The sequence below is a fragment of the Colobus angolensis genome, unplaced genomic scaffold, assembly GCF_000951035.1.
Source record: "Colobus angolensis palliatus isolate OR3802 unplaced genomic scaffold, Cang.pa_1.0 Scaffold566, whole genome shotgun sequence".
Classification (NCBI taxonomy): domain Eukaryota; kingdom Metazoa; phylum Chordata; class Mammalia; order Primates; family Cercopithecidae; genus Colobus; species Colobus angolensis.
The window spans coordinates 483,701-491,920 of NW_012119221.1; positions in this window are offsets into that span (position 1 = coordinate 483,701).

The window sequence follows — 8,220 nt, forward strand, 5'->3', positions numbered from 1 at the left end:
GTGTATTATTTATTCTTTAAAGCAATCGTGTCAGGGGATTGGGAAGGCAAAAATCAGCAGTGGTTGCTTCGAAGTTCCATCTGTGCAAAATCTGGAGGATGGGGGACGTTGCCTCCCCATGAATACTCTTGAGGGGGAGCTATCTTTATCGAAGGACAAAGAAATTAGCCAAACTCATCCAAAACCACAGCTTCATATTGGCTGTCTGGAGCGTCCCTAGAGAACTTTCCTTCTGTCTCATTCAAGGGCCTCTTGCATTGATTATTTAACAACTGATACCTCCCTGCTTCTCTCTCCCTGCTTCTCTCTCGTGTGCTTAGACTCGTGGAAAGGTCTTTACCCCAGTGTTGCCTCTCTCTTCTTGTAATGCTCTTTCTGGGGATTTAGCTGAAATAAAACATAACATTGGAGGCTGAGAGATGGAAAAGCTCTCTTTCATTCCATCCAGTGGCAATAAATGTTCACAGCATTGAACATTTTGTTCCTGTAAACATTTGCTGATGGCCTACTACATGCCAGGCATAAAGTAAGTGTTGGGAGATGAAGATGAATAACTCATCATCCCTTCCTTTCAGGAGCACACAGCCTGGCAGGGGATACAAGTAATTGTAAAGGCTCAGAGAAAGTATGCCTGATGCGTTCTAGGAGGGACTCGCTTGTTATTTGTGGGGACCAAGGTAAACCTAAGAGAGGAAGTGACTTATGAGCTCAGGTCTGGAAGGACGAGAAGTCAAGGAGGTGTGGTGAAGAGAAGCTTTGCTCCAGGCAACTAAACCAATCAAACAAAGTCTGGAGAGATGAGGGCTCTGGCATTCTCAGCAGTAGGACTGTGCTATCTGTCTGAGCTATAGCCAACGGTGTAAGCCTTTGGGAGTGATTTCCCTGATAACCATATCAATAGTTCCTGAAGAATAACCTTACCACCGCGTCCAGGCCGTAGGAAAACTGGCTAAACACTGGAGGTTCTGGGAGCAAAATTGCCCACATTGAAATTTTATTGGTGTTCATATTTGTATTCAGCACCTGCTCATATACCAGGAGGTTCAGTAAGTATGAGTAAGCCTCATTTAATCCTTACAAGTACCCTTCAAGTTGGGACTATGAGTATATACTCCAATCTATAGATGAGAATACAGGTTTAGCAATGTAAATAATTGTGTCAAAATAATGAACTGAGCCAGATTCGAATCCAGGTGAATATGACTCCTAATCTCATATTCTTCCAAATCTCATATTCCTAACCACGCTTTCCCTGCAAGAGAAATTGTGAGACATGATCTTCCATCAAGGACTGGGTATGTAATTTCTTTCAATTTTATAGCATAAATCATATTTTGAAGGCCACATGACTCTTGCTAATTTGGATCAGGTAATCTTGTCCAATATTGCACATGGAATTAATTATCCTGAGATGAAAAGAACTTCTACCCTCTACAACTGATTCAACACTGTTCCAAACGGTTGACCCAATCCTAGCTAAACTATCTGCTCTACTAGCCCCTCTAAAAATTATTCAATCCTCAGGATACACATTACATGTAGATGGCTCCTTTTTCAAAAAGACCAGCCCTTCGTCTTCCCCAAATCATGGTCCCATCAGTTCTCTGGAAAATTATTCTAAACTCCACAACACTTTTTTTATAATGACTATAGGAACAGATTGCATATGAGAGCTAAGTAGATTTTAAATGTAAGTATGCTTTTTACTAAAGGCCTTTGTATCAGTTAAGAATTGTGTTAAGCTCCAAGTAAAAGAGATCCCCCAAAACATAGATTTAAACGAATTAGGAAACTTACTTTTCTCAGGTAATGAAGAATGTAGACATAGGAGGTCCCGGGTAGGAATAGTAGCTCACAATTCACCAGGGATTTAGACTCCTTTTACATTTCTGTTCAGTCATCTTTACAGGTTGTCTAGTGGCCTCAAGATGGCTGCCAGAGTTCTAGCCATCCTGTTCAAGTTCCAGGCAAGAAGAACAAGAAGAGCAGTGGACAAAACAGTATGTCACGGGAGTCAACCCCTTTTAAAGGAGCTTCTCTAGGAAGTTCCTCTCAACAACTTCCACTTATATTTCACCAGCCAAAACTTGGCTACTTCTATCTGCAAAGGAGGCTGAAAAATTTAGAGGATTTTTCTTTGTTTCATTATTTTCATATATCAGATAGATATATGGCTACTCCTCCCTCCAAACCAGGTTCTATTAGGTAGGGAGAAAGTGAGAGGACGAACTGGCCTGGCTAGATAAAATAAGGCTGCTTTCTGACTCAGATTCAGAGGAACTGGGCTCTCAGAAGCACAGAAGCAGGCTCTGCCAGGCCTCAGCCTTCTACATCAGATAGGAAAATAACTTTGATCCTGCATCACATCTTCAGGGTTGAAGAAGGAGCATCTCTCTTTAAGGAACAAGAAGACTACATTTTTTAATTTCAGGGAATGATCAGGAATTATACCAGGTCAGTAGTGAGTCTAGGAAGGAGACCTGGACATTCTTCAAAGGAGATTTTACCTTTTCCAGACTTCCCACTTCTATTCCTTTTGTAGTCCTGTGCTCTGGTCCCTGTTGCAAATGAGCAACTGTACTTTGTTTTCTGTTTTTTGTTTTTAACACATCAGGGTGTTTGGGGATGTTGGTATAGAAGAACAGTTACGTCTGCCTCAAAGTTACCAGACAGAGCAGGTAATCCAATTTTTAAAGGCAGATGTATCCTCACCATCATCAAAGCTTCATTCACCTTTGAATTTAAGGTTTTGCCCTCAAACCATGATTTTTGTTATCCTGCTAAGATCTTACATGGAGTTGTTAGTTTAATTAAATTCAGCTATTTCAAGGTGGAATACTTGACTTAACATAGGAGAAAGGTGAGAACTACAAAGACAAATATTAATCCTGCCTTATCATCTTATTTAGAAAAACCTTTTCTTATATTCATTCATTCATTTCATTCAACTGTATTGATCAAGCAGCTCCATGTGCCAGGTTCAGCATACAGCACAGGCCTTGAAACCTGGTACATACCTGCAAAGAATGTATTCCCAATTGCATGAGAAACAGTGAGGAGCCAATTATAGTCCAGAGTAGCAAGGGTGATGATGTCTATGCACAGTCTTAAAAAATGGAAAGATGGGGCCACTGCCATACAGCAGAAAATCAGTTTGGAAGAAAGATCAGGGAAGGCTTCTTGGACATGGTGAAATCAGAGACCTAATTGATCAACTTTCAGGGGCATTGAGCCTGAACTTCAAAGTCAATCCTCTTTTAAAACTAACAAAACCAAATCGTGTGCTCATGCACTTATCTGGAAAATAAAAGCATATATAATATCAGTACTCAAAACTAAGATTACAGGTAAATTCAATTTCAAAGAAAAAATCAAAATGAACAATCAACACAGTGGGCCATACAACAAAATATAACTTCTTATTAGCAGATGAGGAAAGCTTAAAATTAATGGTGTCGCCTGGTACAGCAAGCAGTGACTTCAAATTTAAACGCTAGGTGGTGTTCTTAGCACAGTTTGCTGTCTTTGATGGCTCCTCAGAAACAGTGAGGGTTCACTCCTTTCCAGGAAAAACAAAGCAAAATGCAGAGTACCCCTATCACAAAACTGATCTGATAAGAAGAAATAACACCTTTAATGGTATTCTTTTCTTACCATGAGCAGTACATTTATCTTTTTTTAACAGTAAATCTTTTCTGGTAGATAGGCACATTATTCCTTGCAAAAATGAGATGGAACCACTAGAGGGACAAACTCTCCCAGGACCTAGTCAGCCAAGCAGTTTTGTAAAGGCAGCAAGAGCCTCTGGATACCGAAGCCAGGAGTTAGAGAACAGTATTCAAGTGTCCCCCAAGCAACCTGAACTCATTACTCAACTTCATAGTCTCCAAGGAGAAGTTTGCAATTTAGAAGAAGTTGATAGAAAATGTTCTACACCCAAATCACCAAAGCTGGGCCTTGTTACAAATGCCTGCCTCCTCCTCCACCAAGTAGAAAATGTTAGATTAGAAGACTAAGGGATACTATGCAAAGCACGTTAAGCTCCTTGAATACAAGGAATTAGGAGGATATCAGATGGTAGCAATAAGTTTCAAAGACGACAAAGGGAAGAGGGAGACCTTACCTTGTAAAGCCATTCTCCATAAAACAGGAAAAAATCAGATAGCACAAGGCAGAGAAGAAAAAAAAGAAGGAAATAATTACAACAGAAAGTATTTTAGGCCAATAATCAACCTACATTGGGGAAGAATATAGATCTCTTTTATCTAAAAGAAGTGAAGAGTTTTTAAATGTAGAAACTAGAAACCAACTAATACAACACTAGGCAGAGAATACAAAAGTAGAAAATGATTTAGTCCTGAAAATATTTTAGGCAAATAGTTCATTGATATTTGGTTTCCAAACACCAGTCAAAGAATCGGTCCTGATCCATGACAAAGTTTTCACTGGTCTGTGATGAAAACCAGAAAATAAGGACGTTATAAAGAGTATTTCAGAAAGCTAAATTTTTTTTCTTTTTTAGATGGAGTTTCACTCTTGTGGCTCAGGTTGGAGTATAATGATGCAATCTCAGCTCACTGCAACCTCTGCCTCCTGGGTTCAAACGATTCTCCTGCCTCAACCTCCCGAGTAGCTGGGATTAGAGGCACCCGCCACCATGCCCAGCTAATTTTTTTTTTTTTTTTGTATTTTTAGTAGAGATGCGGTTTCACCATGTTGGCCAGGCTGGTCTCGAACTCCTGACCTCAGGTGATCCGCCCACCTCGGCCTCCCAAAGTGCTGGGATTACAGATGTGAGCCACCGCGCCCAGCCTAGAAATCTAAATTTGATAAATTTAAAGAACTTATTTTTATTCTCAGATTAAATATTTTCTGCCTTTTTATGGCACAAGGTTTTTTCTAAAGTTTAAAGAAAGAAAGAAAAAGCTTCTCCTAGGAAGTGGTCATCATAGAGGTGTTTATGTGTTATTTCGTTCTGTTATTAGTCCTTATTCCACAAACTCTAATTTACCATCATTATGTATATTTTTGAAATGTTACTGGTCTGAGAAATCAAAAGTCTTAGAACTACTACATCAACAACTAATTTCAGAGAGAACTAGTCAGCAAGGTGTTATTCACTCATTTATTCAAGAGCCAATTACAGTCTAGAGTAGCAAGAGGAATGACGTCTAAATATTTGTTGAGTCCTTCAGTGGTCCTGTGCTGCACTGGGCCAGGGGTGGTGAGCATTAGCAAGGCTGGCATTGGTCCTCCTCACAGAACATGCCATCTGGCAGGAATGTCTGGGGTGGTGAGCAGGTTGAGGCCCGTTGTGATGTTAAGGATGATGGTATATTAAGTTTGTAATTGCACATGGGATAATTTTTAACAACGAATGTAGAATTCTGCACTATATCTTTTTTAATCCACCTTGGATGAACAGTGTGTTTCTTTCCTGTAAAAACTGAGTAAGTGAATGTCTGTTTCTATCAAGCTACTTTATATATCCGCATCTCACTATGATAGTTGCCAGGACTCTTGGTTCAAGGCCCCAGGCTGGCTGTCTACATAGTGTGCCGCAAAAGGCATCTCGGTAAAGATGGAGCCCCAAAGGTTGCAGAATGAATATCCCTGACCTATTCTGAAAACGTAAAGCAGTAAGGTCTAAGTGAAGACAAGGGAAGTTATTTCTCACCCTGCCAAGGAAGGAGGAAGAGTCAGTTTAAGGGATCTATGGAGGCTCTTTTTTCCAAAGCATCCCTATACAGGCATCCCTGAGGGACAGCCAGCCAGCTGGTTACATTGCTTTTCAATGTGACATTTCTGGACTCTCGGGATCATCGAGTTATATTTGGAATTCATCTTGGCCACTGTTTGGGTCTCCCATCTTTAACAGTCAAATCAGCAGGACAGTTTTAGATAGAAAAGATCGATAAAACCCGGCAGCCCTTGCACTGGTTTCCATGGTGACATGCTGAGCACCTACTGGTCCTTAAAGACCAGCAACATGAATAGTTAAAATAAATAATTTCAGGGCCCTCTAACCTAGAATATAGGGATCCAAGATAAGAAAAATTTAAAAAGCCAGTTCTTCTGGAACCTAATTGACAGCTATAGATACATACACAGGAAGGGACATTAAAAAGTAATATCCAAGCGTGATTTTGTTTATAGAAAAATTAAAAACAGAGATTGGCTGTAAGTATTTTTACATCAGAGAATTGTTTCAATGCATTACCTAGAGCCTTACTTGCTGAGCTCTTCAGGTCCTTTAGGGAAGTGTTTCAGAACATGTACAATCTTATCGTTTCTTTTATCAGGACTTGAGTTCTCATAACTGTGTACCTCTGTGCCTTACTTTACATTTTAAATTCACTTTAAGTTACTGTTTCTACAATAAACTCTCCATCCCCAACACACTGGGGCACATTTGGCCCCTTTGAGCCAGTGTGGGCTGCCAGCACTGTGAATAGGGAGTGTCTCCCCTGCCTCACAACGTCTGCACACTTGATTCAGAGATGTCTTTCCTGTATCCCTCACAACCCTCTGACGGAACCCCATGGATCAGCTTTACAGGTCTCTATTTCCAAATCTGCAGTGGTCTCTTTCTAACACTTGACTAGTTAAATAGGATTCCCAGACTTAGCCCCTCTGTCTCTAGCCACTTGATCTTCACACTCCCTTCTGATTGGAATTTTCCATGGGTGGATCCAACTTGAATTCCCCTCTTTCAATTACTCCTTCAACAAGCAATTTCTAGAGGCCGTCCTTGTAGAGCAAGATGATGGAACCACCCTCTTTGGAGACCACCCTTAAGATAGCCTCACCAGACACCAACTGGCTGCACGGGATTTCTTCCTGCCTTTCTTCCTCCCTCCCTTCCTTTGTAAATTCAATGTTAGATTTCAAATTAAAATCCTCAGCTCATGATTCACTATTCTCATTGATCCATGCAAGGCTCAGTATGCATGTATTTATAGATTTCTTTTTTTTTAGATTTTGTATTTCCATAGGTTATTGGGGAACAGGTGGTGTTTGGTTACATGAGTAAGTTCTTTTGTGGTAATTTGTGAGATTTTAGTGCACCCATCTCCCAAGCAGTATACACTGCACACAATTTGTGGTCTTTTATCCCTCACCCCCTTCCCACCCTTTCCTCCTAAGTCCCTAAAGTCTATTGTGTCATTCTTATGCCTTTGCATCCTCATAGCTTAACTCCCATTTATGAGTGAGAACATAAGATGTTTGGCTTTCCATTCCTGAGTTACTTCACTTGGAATAATAGTCTCCAATCTCATCCAGGTCGCTGCAAATGCCAATAATTCATTCCTTTTTATGACTGAGTAGTATTCCATCACATATATATAAACTACAGTTTCTTTACCCACTTGTTGATTGATGGGCATTTGAGTTGGTTCCACATTTTTGCAATTGCAAATTGTGCTGCTATAAACATGCATATTCAAGTATCTTTTTTGTATAATGCCTTAGTTTCCTCTGGGTAGATACCCAGCAACGGGATTGCTGGATCAAATGGTAGTTTAGTTCTTTAAGGAATCTCTGCTGTTTTCCATAGTGGTTATACCAGTTTACATTCCCACCAGCAGTGTAGAATTGATTCCTGTTCACCACATACACACCAACATCGATTTTTTGTTTTTGGTTAATGGCCATGCTTGCAGGTGTAAGGTGGTATCACATTGCGGTTGTGATTTGCATTTCCCTGATTATTAGTGATGTTGAGCATTTTTTCCTGTTTGTTGGCCATTTTTATATCTTCTTTTTTTTTTAGAATTTTAATTTAGAAAGCATTTTTGTTTAAATATACTTTAAGTTCTAGGGTTCATGTGTACAATGTGCAGGTTTGTTACATATGTATACATCTGCCATGTTGGTGTGGTGCACCCATCAGCTCGTCAGCACCATCAACTTGTCATTTACCTCAGGTATAACTCCCAATGCAATCCCTCCCCCCTCCCACCTCCCCACAATAGGCCCTGGTGTGTGATATTCCCCTTCCCGTGTCCAAGTGATCTCATTATTCAATTCCCACCTATGAGTGAAAACATGCAGTGTTTGGTTTTCTGTTCTTGTGATAGTTTGCTGAGAATGATGGTTTCCAGCTGCATCCATGTCCCTATAAAGGACACAAACTCATCCTTTTTTATGGCTGCATAGTATTCCATGGTGTATATGTGTCACATTTTCTTAATCCAGTCTGTCACTGATGGACATTTG